Genomic DNA, 21,479 nt, shown 5'->3' on the forward strand with positions numbered 1-21,479 from the left:
TTATATTGCGTTAATTTTCTTTCTTAAGCGATACTTAATGGTTAATTATTTAAAATCCTACCCCTGTGATTTAAGTATAAGTCTCTATGCTAGTAAATATAAATTTTGCTTTACAGTTTTGTTTAAAACTGTAACGCTGGCGCCCATACATCACATAGAGAAATGGGAAACCATGGAATGTTAATTGTTTCTATTTGCGTGGCAATTTGCGGGCAAGCCACATATAGTTTATTTGATATTCATGTGTCCCAAGGTATTAACTTTCGTCTCCCCTAGTGAGAAGCTTAGGGTCGAACAGTTACAATGTATGTAAGGTAGGTAAGCAGTTCCTTTTACATCTTCTTTCTTAACAGACGTCCGATTATGTGCCGATTTCAGAACCCTTGAGATCAAAGCTCTGCTGTAACCGTTGCTCTCAAAGGTGGTTCTCAAGGTGTTTATTTCCTCTTGTAGATCTGACGCTTCACAAATCCTCCTGGCCCTGGTAGTTTTAAGGATACCATGTTTCTGGGCAGGGTGATGGTGAGAATCTGCGTGGAGATATCTATATGTGTGTGTAGGCTTACGATACACGCTGTGTCCTAAAGATCCATCCTCTTTCTTGGTGACGAGAACATCTAAAAATGGTATCTTGGCGTCAGATTCCATTTCCAAGGTGAAACAAATGGAAGGGTGCTGGCGATTTAGGTGATCCAGAAAGTGACCAAGATTGTCTTCACCTTCTGTCCATACGACGAACGTATCATCCACAAATCGCCACCAGAACTTCGGTTTGCAAGGTGCCGACGACAAAGCTTTCTCTTCGAAGTTTTTCATGAAGAAATTGGCCACAACAGGAGAGAAAGGACTTCCCATGGCCACACCATCTGTCTGTTCATAATATTCCCCATTCCATAGAAAGTAGGAGGAGATCATGCAGTGATAGAAAAGCCTTGCGATCTCTTCAGTAAAAATATCATTAATGAGAGACATAACACCATCAACAGAGACACCACGTCGAGACTCACCAAGATATCTCCTGGCTGAAGTGATATAGTTTTTAACTTCTCAATGAAGTGCGTGGAATCCTTAATATATGAAGGGGTGTTACTCAGGTGAGATTGAAGAAGACTACCTAAATATTTCGAAAGGGCATATGTCGGGGAACCAATCGTACTGACAGTAGGCCTAAGAGGAACACCCTCCTTATCGGCACATAATCGGATGTCTGTTTAGAAATAAAAAGTAAAAGGAACTGCTTACCTACCTTACATACATAACACGACGGATCGTATTGCTAGGTACCATGTACGAACTGTTTTTGGAACATCAATTAAGATTAGGCAACTCCTGCGACCAACTAAGGATAGTTTGCCTATAAACAACAACCTGGTATCTACAGAGTTCCCTGTACTTGTGGCAAGGTTTATATTGGGCAGACTTTGAGAACGGTGTGTACTCGCATCAAAGAACATACCAGATGTATCAGACTCAACCAACCTGATAAATCAGCTGTTGCCGATCATGCCTTAACACCTGGTCATGATGTCTTGTTCCAAAAAGTGGATGTCCTGCCCGTATAAAGCAATATCGCCCAAGAATTATCAGGGAGGCGGTCGAAATACGTAAACACCCAGATAATTTCAACCGCGATACAGGCTACAACCTCAGTGAATCATGGCTACCTATAATCAGAACCATTAGAGAGTAATGCTTTGCTGTTACTATTCATTGTCTCTAGCATTGGGCTAAAATGGCGTCCCCTTTACAGCGTCGTTGTTGCTTTCTCCTAGCAACCATCAATACGTCGTTTATTTTCTCTTTTGTCTCCTGATGAAGAAAGGCAAGGTTCCTTTTGAAACGTTGAGTGTGTTTACAATTATTTACACGGCATAAGCCCAAAAATATAACTCATGAATAATTATGTTTATGTTCCTTAGATCTAGAGAATGCATATGCCAGAGAATAGAGGGAAAAGAAGTTAGCCGTACTGGGAAACTGTGAGATTAAGGGTAATTATTAAAAGCAATCAAAGGCATTTATGTTGACAATCGGGCTGCAGTGAAAACTCATGGTAGAATTAGTTCTTGGTTCAAGGTATTTACAGGGGTTAGACAAGGCTGCAATCCTCCAGCATTGTTTATAATTTACATGGATCATCTACTGAAAGCTATAGAGTGGGAGGGAAGGATTCAGTTAAATGGAAATGTAGTAAGTAATTAGGCTTATGCCGATGACTTGGTCTTAATGGCAGACTGTACTAAAAGGTTGTAATCTAATTTCTTGGAACTTGAAAATAGGTGCAGTGAGTATGACAGTGAGGTGGCGGCCCCGGCATAGAAGGCCAAGAATAACGGCCGAGAAGATGCGTCGTGCTGACCACACGTCACCTCGTGTGTTTCAGGCCTTCGGGCTGAGTAGCGGTTGCATGATCAGCCATGGCCCTTCTGGGCTGTTGTGCCATGGGGGCGGGGGGATATGAATGAGGTACATTTTAAGATGGGCACCCCTTACAAGACTTAGGAAGTATTTAATTATTTAATTCAAAAATATATGGAAAAATACAATTGTATCACTGAAGCTGTGTATAAAATTCACTTTAGCTTTTCAGCACAGTACTGCTTCAAAAGTGCCATAAACATTTATACTGGATGCCAAGTTACAGGTAGACAGTTCGAAACAGAAAACCATAATCCAGACCTATATCTTTTATTTTCATTTTGTCGGGTTACCTTTACGTTCCCCCTGGGTGATATTGCACGGAAGCCTGTATTACTGCAGAGAGTATCCCACTGAGGGCAGTACGACGTTAGGAAATCTTTGTCAACTACGAAGAGGTGGGATTTACTATAGTTGAACTTTGAATTAGCTACGTAATTTAAAATCGAAAGTATACCGTTCTGTAACCTGCCCAGTAACCCTGAATGGTGCTGAATGCTAATCCTCATCAAAAGAAGTGGAACTACTACTTGCCAACATGTATACAAAGATGCCCAAGTGGACATCAGGATGATGAAGTTCGCAGGCAATGCGGAATGGGACAAATCGCTGTAAAGGTGAGAGAAAGCCGTCCTATGGTCGCCACGGGCACTCATTTTCTTGCTAGTGACCAAGATTGGTTTTGCTTTGCAAACTGATGGGTGACGGAGATAACATTGGCTTGATTCACTGCACTAGGATCTCAAGGTTGCAGGCCTCTACCCAGTCCAGAGGTGTGAGGTGGTGGTGGTGGTGGTGATTATTGTTTTAAGAGGAAGTACAACTAGGCAACCATCCTGTATATAACACTAATCAGGGGGGGGAAAATGGAAGGGGTCCGACCCTTCGAAAAAATGAAGATACCGGCCAAAGGAAGACAAGGGCCACGAAGGGCGTGAAGATGAAAGACTCCCTAGCCCTCGCAAACCTAATAGCGTCGGGGTCTGAAAAGAACAAGAATTGACCAAGGGAGGTCGGATAGGATATATGAAAGTGAGGAGCCTGACACAAGTAAGTGGAAGCAATACCAGGACTCATCTAAGGGTCCCGTGGTCGCCAACCCACGCTCCAAAGTTCAGAGCCCCAGGGGCCCCTTTTAGTCGCCTCTTACGATAGGCAGGGGATACCGTGGGTGTTATTCTACCGCCCCCACCCACAGAGGTCAAGTGGCAACAGAGAGCCGAAATAGCAAACGCCGCTAGCATGTGGGACAAACGCTGAGGAAGAAGAAGATTAATTTTAATTTACCACTCTTTCTATATTTGAAAATAGTACGGTGTAACGATAGTGATGGCTCTTCTGTGGATCTCCGGATCTTAAAATTGCGAATTCATACCCAGCAGAATGTAGTTGTAATTTTGAAAAGCAGGAGAAGTATGTCATACGATGTCAGTAGTGTACCCAGGATCGCCAACAGGGGGGTTTATAGTAACAAAATTATAACAGAAATTACTGAAGGAGTTTGTGCGTGTGTGGTGCGCACATGCTTAAGTGTCATTGATAAGGACACTGACACAAGAAAATTATGTTGATATTCAGATTGCGGTAGCGGTACACTACAACATCCTACATTAAAATACAGAGCAAGAACAATATGATCAAGGTGAATAGTTTTACAGCGAGTGGCATGTTCAGATTACAATCTAAAATCCAACTTCCGAGGCTTTTCAGGAAATATATTCAAGAGATTTGTTGTTCTACAATTGAGTGGACCAGTGTAAAAGGAGCACATGCCACCTATGACGTACTATTGTGATTTTGGTACAGGAAGACAGTCGATGCCATCTAGTATCATCAGTATGAACTTGTATCACAATGGCTTGTGCCCATTCTTTGAAAGAGAGCATTATATAATAATATGGGCTATTATTCATGACTGACACATGCCCAGTGGAAAAGAGGCCCATGCCATTAATTTCTTTATGTCTTATGAGTCGATGATTCTCATTGCTCGGCTTGGTTTCGGACAATCAACCAGAAAGCGTTTCTCAAATTATGTTCATACGTTTCCAAGATGGAAGCAACAGGTGCTCCTATCATTGTTCTTCAAGAAGAAAATGCAACAGCACGGGTAAAAAAAGACTTCGTAATGAAAATGACTGGAAGGGTAATGAAAGGACGACGTTGAGAAACAGAGGAAAATAATATATGTCTCGAAACAATAAGATTGTGCCTGAGAAAGTGTTTAATACTGCCAATGATGCATGCTGCAAAACAAGTTTCTGTAAATAAACAACAATGAATAAAGAAAAGAAGGAGGATGTATTTGTTGAGTTTTATAAGATGGGCTTGCATCCGGGAGATAGTAGGTTCGAATCCCACTATCGGCAGCCCTAAAGATGGTTTTCCATGGTTTCCAATTTTCACACCAGGCAAATGCTGGGGCTGTACCTTAATTAAGGCCACGGCCGCTTCCTTCAAACTCCTAGGCCTTTCCTCTCCCATCGTCGCCATAAGACCTATCTGTGTCGGTGCGACGTAAAGCCACTAGCAAATATATATATATAAGATGGGAGATTATAATTAGCAAAATGTTTATTTAATTGGATTAGTGCGACCTGTTAAGTGCAAAAAAGCATATCCAAAAATAGGAATGTTCCAACAGTAAGCCAGAGGAAGGTTTATTTCGGGTATTTTATTCGTGACTCTCCAGTTATTGAAGGTGAAGTGTGTGGAAGTGCAATTTTAGCACTCCATGCCATTTCTATTAAACGTTTGAAGACTGTTCACAACAATGTAGAATGTGACACTGCGAATTATGAATCTACATCACATGTATCTGTACATACACCTAGAGAGGATAGAAGAGGCAAGAATGTTAACAGACCTCATGACAATAATAACGAGAGAAAAAATAAGATTAGAAAGCACGTCGAAATGTTTCCAAGGTACACATCTCACTACAGTAAAATGCAGAATCCGAACAATTCCTGCATAACCTCTGTTCACTAGATCCCAAGTGAAACAACATTTATATGAAACCATTTTCAGTGCGGAAGATAATATTGGTTTTAAATTGCATTGGAGTGATACTTGTAGTAATTGTAATTCTGCTAAGGCAGGTAATAACACCGAATCCACAGACATCAACCTACACCTTGAGAAAGCTGACTCTGCACCTCAAACGTGATGCAGTTGAGTCAAAACAGGATGGTAGTGATACACTCAGTTGCGCATGGACTTACAAAAAGCATTGCCAACACCCTATATTTCGGATGAAACAGCTTCTTATATGAGACAACTTTGGACATATAATTTGTGTATTCACCGTTGTAGTGATGAGAAGGCCGTGATGTGTTTCTGGTCGGAGGATGTTGCATCTAGAGGGGCTAATGAATTGATAAAGTAGCAAGGTGCGTTTTGGATATAATGAAAGAAGAACGGTATCGAAGGTTCATCATTTATGCCGACTCGTGTGTTGGACAAAATAAAAACTATATTATTCTAGGTCTGTGGTTGTACCTTCTAGATAAACAATATTTTGATGTTGTGGAGCACAAATTTCTTCTCTCTGGTCACACGTTCCAGCCATGTGACAGGGACTGGAGTTATTGAGAAGCTGAAAAGAAAAACACAGACTGTGTACACCCCAGAAAAAAAGGCTGAACTGATAAGAAAAAGTAAGCAAAAGAACCCATCCATTTTTGTTGAAATGAAGAAAGAGGACTTCGTGTCTTTGTTTCCTATAATGAACAGTATCATCATAGTGTTACTGTTGACAAACATCCTGGAGACACCAGAAAAGCAAAGGTATTTAGATTAGTGAGTGGCGAGCATTCTGTATATATCAAATATTCACACAATGAAACCGAGAAACCTGTTCGAGTCAGTTTACAGTGTATCATTGACGATTTACAAAGCTTGTAGACTGTCAGTTAGTTCCTAAGTATCCAAATCCTTGAACTTGACTATGGGCAGGAAAGGTCTAGGAGTGGGAAGGAAGCGGCCGCGGTCTTAATTAAGGTACAGACCCAGCATTTGCCTGGTATGAAACTGGGAAACCACGAAAAACCATCCTCAGGGCTGCGGACAGTGGGGTTCGAGCTCACTATCTCCCGGATTCAAGCTCACAGCTACGCTGCCCTAACTGCACGACCAGCTCACCCGGTGACATGGGTATAATGCTGTCTAGACTAATGTTTTAAATTTACTTTGAAAATGCTCCCACTATATTACAGTAGTGTAGTATTTTGGTTATCAGTTGCTAGTTTCTTATAGGTGAAGTGTTCTGTCGACCATTTTGATATGTCTACAGACTGATAATCGTAGCAGAGACTGTACATATGCAGCAGCTCAATTCTGACAATTTCATCAGGCTGTACCTTTCCCCTTCAGAAACTCAATAATCGTCGTCTGGTTCTGTCTGTCCATCTGTCTGCATTCACGCCAACGCCAATCGCCTGAAATCTTGAAAATATGAAGTTCTCTTCAATAGCCCGTTCGCTCAACCATAAGGCTGTTCGCTTCAGTGGTGCTTATGTTGCCGGAAACCGAGAATATTTGACGACATATTTGTTACGAAGTATTCCTTTTCTCCGCCATAACTGAAGAGTGTGAATTTTCTCAAGATGGAAATTTTACAGCCCAAAGCTCAATATATAGATAGTATTTGTGATCGGCAGAAAGAAATATTCTTCGTTTCTCACTCCCGTAACTTTTAAAAATTATGAACCACATTTTCAGCTATGTAGAGAATATTATGTCCACTTTCTATACAGATCAGTCAAACGTCGGACACTTTTTGACGTAAAAATCTGAATGTGCTGCCTTGGGGATGTGCAGAAATCAGGAAGGTGAAGAACTAATATAAGTATATTCTGCTATATTTTAATATTTATGGTCTGTTAGATGAGTATATTTCCTCCTGGAGTTTTCTTCTACAAACCCAAGCTCTTGGCAGGGGATTTCAAAGAGGTTGTTGTGACCCAAGAGGATAACAAGAAATGGGAATGCCTTAACTAGTTTCTCCTTCTTATGATCATCTTAATGTTACTGTGTGTATATAGCAGAAAGAGTCTCTTAGTGAGTTCTGAGTCTTCAAAATATTAGCCCGGTACGGAATGGATATGATGAATGCACTATTATTTTTATCACGATTTTGCTTGAACTCATCATTAAGTCTCTCTCCATTGAACCCTTTGGTCCATACTGAAGGATACCTACCTTCCTTACCTATCAGCAAAAGTTCATGAGATCTGTCTCTTGGGTAGTATAGGGTTCTTCGTCACTTGCTGAGGTAAAGGTAGGGTTCAGTAATTCTAATCTATCTACTCAAATGAAAGGTCTGTTTAAAAATATTCCTATTTATTCAAGTAATCTCTGAAGAGTTAATCATTTTATCATCGGTATGATTAGAATCCAGTCGTGTCCACTGGACACCACAATCATTTACACAGAAGGTCAGAACACTGGTGTGAGCCTTTGACATAACTGCCTGACAGGCATCCTTACTAGAAACCATTGTCTTAATTATTAATTTTAAAAAAAGAAAGTCTGGAAATCCTTAGATTCGGCTTCCGTGTGAGACTACATGTACCATCATAGTGATTCTTTATGGTCCAGTTCTCGTAACACGAACTCAGGATTCTGGGTATAATTAAGGCAGTCCAATCGGTGTGTGCCACACAGTGGTTATACGACGTGGACTCTTAATTGAATCGATGTGACCTACGACTATGTCATGGACCGACATCTAAACTTCTCAGTTACTTTAAAGTCATTGTGGATGATGACCGCAAGGAAAATGATGCTACGGTGGCGTATGGCCCTACTCTAAGTCACTGAGGTTGATGACCCCATGACCATCCAAGTTTCTAAACTGAAAGCTAAACACAATTAAGTTACATCGGTTGGTGACCTTAAGTTTCCACTTTACTAACCCCAGCACATTTACTGCTCAATTAATCAAAGATAAACAATGCAACAACAACAATGCTCACAATATCTTGTGGCAGTAAAATCCATTACCTTCGGATATGTCCCCTTAATCGTTACGTTAACATTTACATATTCCCCAGAAAACAAACTAAGATTTCCATAATGCATCTTCGAGTCATTCGCTTGATTTAAAGTTATTTCTAAATACGTTTCCACTTAATTTAATAATTAAATAAATTTAAATGATTTAATGAAATCTTAATGAACAACAAATTCTCTCTCCGCGGACGAATGGTTTCTTTCACATGTCCCTACACAAGTCTCGACATAATTCAATTTAATCATGTTGGATGTCTATCGTTGGTAACTGGAAAAAATTACATCACTTATTTCCAGTATTTATCTTGTTTCGTGATATCACACTTTAATTTAATTTAATACTAACCATTATTACTACTTGGATAACCCTGATAATTAAGTGCAAAACCATAAGTAACTCGCCTTACTATGTAAACCGCTTACGGTGTCATATCTTGTCGTAAAATTTCCGTGAAGCTTTGTGCGCCCATCACAAACAAAACAATCATCATTACCATCGCTCTATATTTTGGACAACCCTGAAATTGGCTAACCTTACTCATTATATTCTAAGTTTGTGATCTCAAATGTACATTACAATCTCAATTAAACAAATTTACAGTATTTAATAACATACACGTTATTCCCGGATGAAAATTTCAACTATGTTTCGTAATTATTGATATCCACTGCCAGGAAATGTGATCTCAATTCAATGCGTAACACACTCTGCACGTTCCGTTATTCGAGCGGCGAACTCCTATCAGCTGACGGGATTTAGCCCTAACCCTCGCTTTGCCGTGATGTGAGACATCTGTTCGTCCTACCTGACTGGCCTCTCAGAATGCAACCTTTAAACTTTGCCGACATAATTAAACAAATACGATGTTTCTAACCAACAAAATGCACATAGATTATACTTCAAAATGCCCACACTAATTGTACACGTCGCAAATTAATACCGGCATGGATTCTCTAGTTCTACTTCATTACACAAAATCTTCCTCGGGCATATACATATCCCGGAACATTTATAGGCTTTCAATCACCTGATTCACAAATCCCATCTCAACTCAATACGACAACTCTGAACTCTCGTCTCCACTGGACGGCTCTCACTGACAAACAAGACTGGAATAATACTTGGAATCCACGACGCTTAATACGTACGAATACATTAATAATGAACACTTCACATAATGATTTTCCCAAAACTTAATTTCACAAAATGACTGTAATAGTCTACTAATTTTTTTATTGTGAGTCAGAAACAGTTTAAATGGACATAGAATAACGTTTCACTCCGTGACAAAATTCACCACTCTATACTCCCACCCGACAGCGCTCTTCCACTCGATTGAAAATGGGTAACGATTTACGTCAAAATTCAAACAGAAAAATGTCACGTCAGATAAAATTATCTCAATTAACATCACAAAGGTATAGGCAATAAATTCACGGAAATTGACGATCCACTCTGGATATGATATCACTTCGAAGCCCTCATTAATAACTTTTACATGTCACACGGCGCTCACAATATTTTAAATTTATCCAAGCAGAAATTAAAACAAATGACCTTTCGTCATATTTGACATTCGCCAAAAATGCATAGGGGTGACCAACTTGCGTCATGAAAACCCATTTCAAATGCACATGAGTTTGACATCACAAAACAAGATATAGGCCTAGTAGGTGGTAAGATGGTAAGACACCTACCTTAAATCGAAGCCGGCTTCTATCCTTAGGCTCACCTGTGACCTTCCGTCACTTTATATAGCCATTTTACATTTCTGGCTGTACATCATAACATCCTTATATTTTCCTGGAAATGAAACACATAAAAAAGAAGAAATACCCTTAACACGTGTCTCCGTTGATCGCACTCGACTGATGGTATTTACTGCCCGCACACTAATTACTTTTACAACAAAAAATATTTTACAGCTTTATACTTCTTCTGCAATATCTTGACCTCCTTTTTATTAGACTACCTTTGCTCAAACAAATCCATTTTGGATTCAAGACCCCTGCCACATCGGCCAAAATCTGTTCGTCGGACTTAGTCTACTTTATCGCTGGATTTACAGAACAGTCTAACTCTCTCGCTCAAGATTCAATAACACAATGCAGGGGCTTCAGCATTGCGCCCCTCCTATATTTATAGCATTTTACCCCCTCTCTCCAGGCATTTATCCTTTGCGGCCAAGAAATTTGCGTAATCATTCTAACATAAATGAATCGTATTTAAAAGAGTTTTGGATGTAACCATGTATTTGTTACCTCACTAGCAGTAGTGATCCTGAACATTTACAATTTATATTTATTTAGCTGGTTAAATGACCTCATTTAATAGGCACTACTTTCTATCGAATTCGCGTGTGGACGCCATACACACGCGCTCTTCTGAAATAACCCACCAAAATTGCTTAGCATTCTCAAACTTTCTTCGGTATCCTTCCACGTACGACACGTGCGGATGACGTCACGTATCCCAGAGTGTGGGACAGAAAGCAGCTACCCCCTTGCCACGTGTCACTCCCGTGATATCGAGAAATTTTCAGAAATGTAGTAACTGCTTAAAATTCTTAGGGCACAAAGGTCATGGGTTCACCATTAAAGTTGAAATAAAACGATTAAAACGAAATTAGAACGGAATATCATTTATGTATTTTTAAAAACTCTGCAGATATTACTAAGTCCTGTAGTAAAATGATGCTGTCCTTACAGTAAATTATGCAACGAACCTGCAGCATAATGATATTTAATATTATTTATTTATTAAACGAGCGTATGTAACTTTTTCACCCCGTTTGCAATCATACCGCCGGCCCCGCGGTTTAGGGGTAGCGTGCCTCCTAGACTTCCAGCCAGGTCGGGGAATTTTACCTGCATCTGAGGGCTGGTTTGAGGTCCACTCAGCCTACGTGATTACAATTGAAGAGCTGTCTGACTGTGAGAAAGCGGCCGCGGTCTAGAAATCCAAGAAAAACGGCCGAGAGGATCCATCGGGCTGACCACACGACACCTCGTAATCTGTAAGCCTTCGAGCTGAGCAGCGGTCTCTGCGCCATGGGGGGGGGGGGAGCGTTACAATAATCCCATTGCCTGCTATCCATCTTTCAATATTTTTGAGGTCTTTTGCAGTAGCTCAAAAACCTGTAACTTACTTATTACTCTATACAGTAAAAATCGTCCGCATAAAAGCCTTATCTCTGATTCCAGATTTTTCGCAAATCATATTTGATATTTATGAACTTTTAGGATGATGACAGTAATAAGATACAGCAGCAATTATTGCATTAACGAATTCTTTTTGATGACATAACTTATTGCTAAGAATATAAATAATATATACGGACAATTCACTTACTAAATATGTTTTAATCGAACTCAGAAATTGGGATATGTAAAATTACCATTTAAAGCCGTAACTGTGAATCATTCTCACTAGTGGTTAAGGAATTTTTTAATACAAAGCATGACTTCGTATATAATACAAGAGTTGCCTTACTCGTAAATTAGACCCTTTTACATTAAAGTTAAATCATTGTTCCAAACAAGCGTTGTTGTCTGTTATACATTTACATACAGTAGAGTCTCGCTCAACCGACCTTCGCTTATCCGACACTCCGTGTTATCCGACACTGGTAGTCTTAATTTGAACTTTAGGTGGATGCAGTTCTGGGACACGGGGTGTGGAAGGTGCGACTGTGGGACAAGCACTGGCAGTCATGCGGTAGGATTGTTCAATGTAGTATTGGTTGGATGCGGATGTTATAGTTTTCATATCCTCTGTGAGTATGGTGAGTGATTGTTTCTGTGGAAGACAAGTAGAGTGGGTTAAAGAGACTGGACAAAGGGGAAACTCTCCAAAAAATGGCTTCAGATTATGGTGTTGGACGTGTTACAGTGGGAGACTGGAAACATACGAGGGAATAAATTGAAAAGTGGTGCTCTACGAGAGCAACAAGTGATGCACTGAAAATTAGAAAAACAATGAAAAATGTGAGTACGAAAAAGTAAGTGAAGCACTATTTCTTTGGTTCACTAAAAACCAGGAAAAGGGCTTGTCAATATCTGGCCCCATTCTGCAAGAAATGGCGGTGTATATCCAGAAGGAGTTTACTAAAGGGACCCTAATTTTACTGCTAGTGCTGGGTAGCTTGATCGGTGGAAAAAACGGTACGATATTGGGCAGCTTAATATCTGTGGAGAAAAACTGTCAGCTAAATCCGATGATGTTGTGAAATTTGCTGAAGGATTAACCGGTGATCAGATTTTTAATTGTGTTGAGACTGGGCTGAATTTCAAGATGCTGATATCAAAACTCTTGCAGCCCAAGCCAAGACGTCTGCACCTGGCTACAGGCGTAGTAAGAAAAGAGTACTCCATCTACTGTACAATTGAATTAATAAGTCAATAAACAGACTCCCGTAAAACATAGTACATAATACAGTATAGCCTTCCTGTTTGTTTTGGTTCATTTTCAAAGTTATTCCGTATTATCCGACATTTTCGGTGATCCGACGTACTCCAGGTCCCGTTTAAGTCGGATAATCGAGACTCTACTGTATGTATATAAATCTATTAAGAAACTTCTCTAGGATTTCTTTAAGGCAAGCAACCAAATTCCATTAAATTATATATTTTTTTTTTTTGCTAGGGGCTTTACGTCGCACCGACACAGATAGGTCTTATGGCGACGATGGGATAGGAAAGGCCTAGGAGTTGGAAGGAAACGGCCGTGGCCTTAATTAAGGTACAGCCCCAGCATTTGCCTGGTGTGAAAATGGGAAACCACGGAAAACCATTTTCAGGGCTGCCGATAGTGGGATTCGAACCTACTATCTCCCGGATGCAAGCTCACAGCCGCGCGCCTCTACACGCACGGCCAACTCGCCCGGTCATTAAATTATAATATTATATCTTAATATAATGAACGATTATCCGGCTTGAATTTCGGATATCTGAAATGTAATCTTTATTCTCTCCAAATTTTAAAATGCCTAATAAGATTAGCACATTCAAACTGGCTCCCTATTAAAGTAGTTAATTTGACTGGTACAGAGTCTGTTTTGTCCACTTTTCGTCAGTTTAAAATTATAATTACACTAATGATGAATATAGAATAATGCAGATACATCAGCTGCACAAATATGGTTTACATTAAGCTCATGGACTTGTTGACTAAGACATCCGAAGCTCTTTATATTGATGTAAAGTAAAATGCGTTTGTTTTCCAGTAACGTTGCCCCCAGTAGATTAGTTGAGTAATTTTCATGTTCTTTGGAAAGCAACAACAAAGCACACATTTTTGTTTCCCCTATAATTATGTGGATCAGTGTCACATACTAATTGTCCGTCCTTGGCTGAATGTTCAATGTAGCAGCCTTCTGTTAAGAGGGTCCCGGATTAAATTCGCAATCGTCAGATTAATTTCTCTAGTCCGGAGGTTGGGTGATTGTCTTTAGATACACATTTACTCTCAATATATCACATTGCTAACCATTACGGCAAAGTAGTTTGGATATATCCATCCACTTGGGGGTGGTGTCAGGAAGGGCATCTTGTCGTAAAACTCGATGGAGTCCACATGTGTGCAGCAGATCCCATTCGCAGTTCCACCAGGATATGGGAAGAACGGCAAAGGAAAGGTGTCGTTTATAAGTGTGCTTATCCGACGGAGATGTGGTATCTGGACTGATGAATATCTGTTGAAAATCTCACGCGTGCAAATCGAGGCGCAAGAGCTCCGTGCACTGTGCATCGGTCCCGCTCGGTTCGCCTCGGACCAACGCTTCGTCTCTGGGCTACTCGGCTAAGCTCGGCTCAACTCGGCTCGGATGTGGAGCGCTACGGGGCAAGTGAAGAAGAGGGACACAGGCGGAGCGAGCGAGACAGGCGTGGGGCAAGAGAGAGACAGCGCTATTGCTCCAAATCGAGGAGTGGGGGTCTGCACTCTGGTTAACCAAGCGAAGTCGTCTTTTGCACCGTGCACAGTGCATGCACCAGGCGCATGCACTCTGAGAGACCCTGCAATAGATGAACCTGTAAAGTGGAGAAAGAAATGGAAATTCAGCACTGACCTAGGTTTGAAGATACTTCCTTGGTTTTTTATAACTCAGTCAGGAGGAAAGTGTTCATCCACAGAAGTAAAAATCCTTATTATCAATCAATACTGATCAATCAATCAATACTGATCTGCATTTAGGGCAGTCGCCCAGGTGGCAGATTCCCTATCTGTTGCTTTCCTAGCCTTTTCCGAAATGATTTCAAAGAAATTGGAAATTTATTGAACATCTCCCTTGGTAAGTTATTCCAATCCCTAACTCCCCTTCCTATAAATGAATATTTGCCCCAGTTTGTCCTCTTGAATTCAACTTTATCTTCATATTGTGATCTTTCCTACTTTTATAGACGCCATTCAAACCTATTCGTCTACTAATGTCATTCCACGCCATCTCTCCGCTGACAGCTCGGAACATACCACTTAGTCGAGCAGCTCTTCTTCTTTCTCTCAATTCTTCCCAACCCAAACTTTGCAACATTTTTGTAACGCTACTCTTTTGTCGGAAATCACCCAGATCAAATCGAGCTGCTTTTCTTTGGATTTTTTCGAGTTCTTGAATCAGGTAATCCTGGTGAGGATCCCATACACTGGAACCATACTCTAGTTGGGGTCTTACCAGAGACTTATATGCACTCTCCTTTACATCCTTACTACAACCCCTAAACACCCTCATAACCATGTGCAGAGATCGGTACCCTTTATTTACAATCCCAATTATGTGATTACCCCAGTGAAGATCTTTCCTTATATTAACACCTAGATACTTACAATGATCCCCAAAAGGAACTTTCACCCCATCAACGCAGTAATTAAAACTGAGAGGACTTTTCCTATTTGTAAAACTCACAACCTGACTTTTAACCCCGTTTATCAACATACCATTGCCTGCTGTCCATCTCACAATATTTTCGAGGTCACGTTGCAGTTGCTCACAATCTTGTAACTTATTTATCACTCTATAGACAATAACATCATCCGCAAAAAGCCTTACCTCCGATTCCACTCCTTTACTCATATCATTTATATATATAAGAAAACATAAAGGTCCGATAACAATGCCCTGAGGAACTCCCCTCTCAACTATTACAGGGTCAGACAAAGCTTCACCTACTCTAACTCTCTGAGATCTATTTTCTAGAAATATAGCAACCCATTCAGTCACTCTTTTGTCTAGTCCAATTGCACTCATTTTTGCCAGTAGTCTCCCATGATCCACCCTATCAAATGCTTTAGACATGTCAATCGCGATACAGTCCATTTGACCTCCAGAATCCAAGATATCTGCTATATCTTGCTGGAATCCTACAAGTTGAGCTTCAGTGGAATAACCTTTCCTAAAACCGAATTGCCTTCTATCGAACCAGTTATTAATTTCACAAACATGTCTAATATAATCAGAAAGAATGCCTTCCCAAAGCTTACATACAATGCATGTCAAACGTACTGGCCTGTAATTTTCAGCTTTATGTCTATCACCCTTTCCTTTATACACAGGGGCTACTATAGCAACTCTCCATTCATCTGGTATAGCTCCTTCGGCCAAACAATAATCAAATAAGTACTTCAGATATGGTACTATATCCCAACCCATTGTCTTTAGTATATCCCCAGAAATCTGATCAATTCCAGCCGCTTTTCTAGTTTTCAACTTTTGTATCTTATTGTAAATGTCATTGTTATCATACGTAAATTTTATTACTTCTTTGGCCTTAGTCTCTTCCTCTATCTCGACATTATCCTTGTAACCAACAATCTTTACATACTGCTGACTGAATACTTCTGCCTTTTGAAGATCCTCACATACACACTCCCCTTGTTCATTAATTATTCCTGGAATGTCCTTCTTGGAACCTGTTTCTGCCTTAAAATACCTATACATACCCTTCCATTTTTCACTAAAATTTGTATGACTGCCAATTATGCTTGCCATCATGTTATCCTTAGCTGCCTTCTTTGCTAGTTTCAATTTTCTAGTATGTTCCTTCAATTTCTCCTTACTTCCACAGCCATTTCTAACTCTATTTCTTTCCAGTCTGCACCTCCTTCTTAGTCTTTTTATTTCTCTATTATAATAAGGTGGGTCTTTACCATTCCTTACCACCCTTAAAGGTACAAACCTGTTTTCGCATTCCTCAACAATTTCCTTAAACCCATCCCAGAGTCTGTTTACATTTTTATTTACCGTTTTCCACCGATCATAGTTACTTTTTAGAAACTGCCTCATACCTGCTTTATCAGCCATATGGTACTGCCTAACAGTCCTACTTTTAAGACCTTCCTTTCTATCACATTTATTTTTAACTACCACAAAAACAGATTCATGATCACTAATACCATCTATTACTTCAGTTTCCCTATAGAGCTCATCTGGTTTTATCAGCACCACATCCAAAATATGTTTCCCTCTGGTTGGTTCCATCACTTTCTGAATCAGCTGTCCTTCCCATATTAACTTATTTGCCATTTGTTGGTCATGCTTCCTGTCGTTCGCATTTCCTTCCCAATTGACATCTGGCAAATTCAGATCTCCCGCTACAATCACATTTCTTTCCATGTCGTTTCCCACATAGCTGACTATCCTATCAAATAATTCCGAATCCGCATCAGTGCTCCCCTTTCCCGATCTGTACACTCCAAATATATCAAGTTGCCTATTATCTTTAGAAATGAGCCTTACACCTAGAATTTCATGTGTCTCATCTTTAACTTTTCCGTAGCTTATAAATTCTTCTTTCACCAGAATGAAAACTCCCCCTCCCACCTTTCCTATCCTATCTCTACGATACACACTCCAGTGCCGTGAGAAAATTTCTGCATCCATTATATCATTTCTCAGCCATGATTCAACTCCTATTACAATATCTGGTAAATATATATCTATTAAATTACTTAATTCCATTCCTTTCTTTACAATACTTCTATAGTTCAACACTAACAATTTTATGTCATCCCTACTTGATTTCCAGTTCCCTGTTCCCTTATCACCGCTCCCTAGGCCATCCCGTTTCCCTGAATGTACCTCCTTATTACCCTTCCAAACAAATTTCCTAACTTATACGTACCACTGCGGTTTAAATGAAGGCCATCCGAGCGCAGATCCCTTTCTTCTACCCACCCATTAGGATCTAGAAATTTCACTCCCAGTTTCCCACATACCCACTCCATAGTCTCATTTAAATCCCCAATCACCCTCCAGTCAGTATCCCTCCTACACAGTATTCCACTAATAACAATCTCCGCTTTCTTAAACTTCACCCGTGCTGCATTTACCAGATCCCACACATCTCCAACTATGTTGGTACTTATATCAGCTTGCCTTACGTTGTTGGTACCAACGTGAAACACTACCACCTTCTCCTTCCCCTCCTCCCTCTCTTCTACTTTCCTCAACATCTGCCTCAACCTAATTCCTGGATAACATTCTACCCTGGTTCCCTTTCCTCCACACACTTTCCCCACGTGTCTAACAATGGAATCCCCCATGACCAGAGCCTCAACCCTACCCACCTCATTTGATCCCCTGCCCTCCTGGTCAGCCCTATCTTTCCTGATAGCTGCAGAAGCTACTTCCTCCTCCCTTTTCTCCTTCCCATGACCCTGTTCCACCTGTCTTTTCCTATCCTCTACTCTACATTTCCCTTTCCTACCTTTTCCCTTCCTCCTACTTCCACGCATCTCAGCAACAGTTCCCTGTCCCTCATCTTCCCTCTGTTGTTCTACCTGGAGTGACTCGTACCGATTTCGCACAGACACCTGTCCTGAATTCTGATCCTGAATAGAGCCCTTGGCCTGCAATCTCCTTCCCCTTAGAACATTAGACCACCTGTCTTCTACAACTCCTCCCTTTCCTTCCCCTCCCTCTTGTACACCTACTGTAACCTGTACATTGTTTGAGGGAGTCCTATCTTCCTTCCCGTCTTCTGTGAGAATCCTAATTATCTCCCTCAAACTTTCCAACTCCTCCCTCATACCCCTCAATGCCTCACCACACCCACAATAAGTACACTCGCGCTCCTTAGCCATTCTTTACGGGGGAAAAATTTTAAATTAAAAAAATAAAATAACTTATTTGCAAAAAAAAAATGAACCGAGGGATATATTGTCTGGGATAGTACACAACAATAAGGTAATTAATATACGACTACACTACAATACTACTTAGTCGTGCTCTATTATTTTTTTTATTTTTTTATCCTACAACCCCTAACAGGATAAAAGCTGCTGTTAATTACTGAATATCGAAAGTAATACACAAGAACTACACAATTCCAAACTGCAATTAAGCCTATCCTAATTTCAACAATATTTTAGTAAGAGTTTCTACGGATACCGCTACCACACCAGTACTACACAAATATTTTACAATAATAAAATAAGCACACTAAATTCTAATAGGATATTACTCGTATACTACTGTACAGTACACTACAGTAATTTTTAAACTACTTTCAGACGTATCCTAATTACGATACCGGTACCGTACCGTATGTCACTACTAAGCACAACAGAAATGAAATTTGCAAGAACTACTGTACTCAAAGATTACCAACGAAGCTAAATGCTTAGACAAATTATTATTAGTATTACGGTCTAATAGATATACAAGAAAGATAACACACGAATATAGCACGCAAGATACGGCACTATCTAAATGTACTATATCTATACTACAATGTATCTACACTACACTACACTGCGTTTCGTTAAATGCTTAAGTATCAAAAGGATTGCCGTACACGAAGAAAAACACGAATATAACTGGCAAGATACTATCTAATATATTATACCTTATCTTCACTACAATTATACTGAAATGTGGTTATGTGATTATTACAGCTGGTGGATTACTATTATTTTCCCTACTTCACGGGACGGAGAAAAAAAAAGTGTCCTTAATTAGGCCTCCTGAAAAATACGAGGTTGTCTACAATAATTTCTCAAATATTTCTATCAAAACTACTACTACTACTACTCCAGGGACTTGAACTGCAATTACTGGGATATATGAACTTTATTATTATTAGCTAACCGCTCATAAATACTGAAAGATCGAGGGAGCGGATACCAACTACCTACTCAGAAGTACAAATGAATGGAATACAAGGTCAGCTGACTTTTATTTATATTTACTTGACTACACTACACCCTTTGTTCACGACTGTAGCCAACAATGCAATATTTGAATATGAGGAGCGACAATAATCAATAACAATACGACTGTTAACTATTACCGTGTAATCTCTTTAACTTCTTTTTAAATTGAAGTTTACAGGCGTATCGTGTTTTTCAATGTAGTAAATTATTACCTTCGCGATAGTTTGAACGTATATCTATACGAAATACCGGAGAAGTTGCTGCAGAAGTTACGGTACTATTCCTTATGATAATCTGCCTTTGTAAGTACAACCAACGAATCTACAGATATTTACAAATATTTTTAAAGTTAATATTGTTACCTAAAGTATTACCTAAACCTAAATTCGAAACAAAGTGCACCTAGCTAGCCTACTTAACCTAGAAAACGTAATTTACTGAAGACCAACTGAATTACTTGTTACAAAATTTAAATAATTATTACTACTCCCAATTTCTACCAAGCACTAAACACCACTATATAAACAGCACTAAATGAATCAGATATACACAAAATTAAGCTATTTAAATGGGTTTTCACTACTTTATCACTACAATAATGCAAGAGCTCTCTCAACAGCCAACCGTTCTCAAGCGCATCCAACAATGCAATTTATTATACTTCTGTTACTTTAGATATTCACAGTACGTGTATTTGAAGTACTACGGACTATTCTTTCAGGAGATATTGGTTGCTTACATTACATGCTGTGCAATATGTCTGGTTCTGTTGAGCTGATAGTTAAGGCGCTCACCTTCTATCCTCAAGTTTGCTGGTTTGAGGATCGGCAAAGTAGGCATTTAAGCAGATTTACTGGAAAGTTAAAGAACCATACTTCCTGGAAAACATCCTATTTCCGGGCGTCTTTTAGACAGGGAATAGCTAAGCGAATCGAACAGATGATTTCCACCATGTGTATGGTTCACAACAAAGTAGATATCAAACTTGTGTTATGCCGTATACATTTTCTGTGCATTTATTTCTGAAAATTGATTGCACACAAATTAAAAGTGTTCATTCCATTATACAAAATCCAAAACGTTCAAAACTAAGCAAAACAAAACCAAACACACAAAACAGTTCTAATGTTTTTCTCAAACGGAAAACGGTGGTAAAAGCAAGAATGTAACAGCATCTCTAACCTAAATATAGGACAAAAATGCTGATTTTTTTTCCGTAACCTGTGTTGCCATCACTTGCATGGGTGACAGCAGCATGGTGCCGTGGCATGTTTCTTATAAGCCTTTAGACGATATTCTCCATTCTTCCAGCAATGCGGCGTAAGGGTGGTGTTGTCGGAACTGGATACGTCTACCGATTACATCTCAGAAGTGTTCGATGCAAGTTAAGTCTAGATGCGTGGGGACCAATCCATGATCTGAAATCTGAATTTCAGCATCCTCGAGAAAGTCCGTGAAAGCCCGAGCAATGTGTGCGTGGCTCCATCATGATTCAACATCATGAGCAGTCGCTAAGACGAGGGTCTGCACGACCTCTTGAGTGTGCCGCTCGGCTGATAATTTCCTCTAGAACCTAGATGACCAAAAGATCAGTCTTGTTGTTGATTAAGGACATTCCTCCCCAAACCATAATTAATTCTCCGCCATAAGAAACTACCCGTAGGAGGATGGAACCCTTGGGTGACTATCTCTCCCAGACAGTGTGAATCTTGATTTATCTGAGAACAGTGCTGGGATACAGTTTCGGAGCTGCATACTCTTCTGCAAACTTTAAACGCTGTTTGCTACGTTCTTGCACTTACATATTCGTTTTAAAAGGATTCAGAGATCGGATCTGGCCCTTTCTCTTTCTGTTGCGTACTGTTCTGTACTTAATACTGTCCCATGGGCATTAATCAAC

The 21,479-nt window shown here is 39.9% G+C and overlaps 1 protein-coding gene across 2 annotated transcripts in view; it reads left to right on the forward strand.

The window, feature by feature from the left end:
• The window catches only part of AstA (allatostatin A), a 219,637-nt gene that overhangs the window by 12,744 nt on the left and 185,414 nt on the right, over positions 1-21,479 (forward strand). The window lies entirely within an intron of this gene.

This window comes from Anabrus simplex, chromosome 3 (assembly GCF_040414725.1).
Source record: "Anabrus simplex isolate iqAnaSimp1 chromosome 3, ASM4041472v1, whole genome shotgun sequence".
NCBI lineage: Eukaryota > Metazoa > Arthropoda > Insecta > Orthoptera > Tettigoniidae > Anabrus > Anabrus simplex.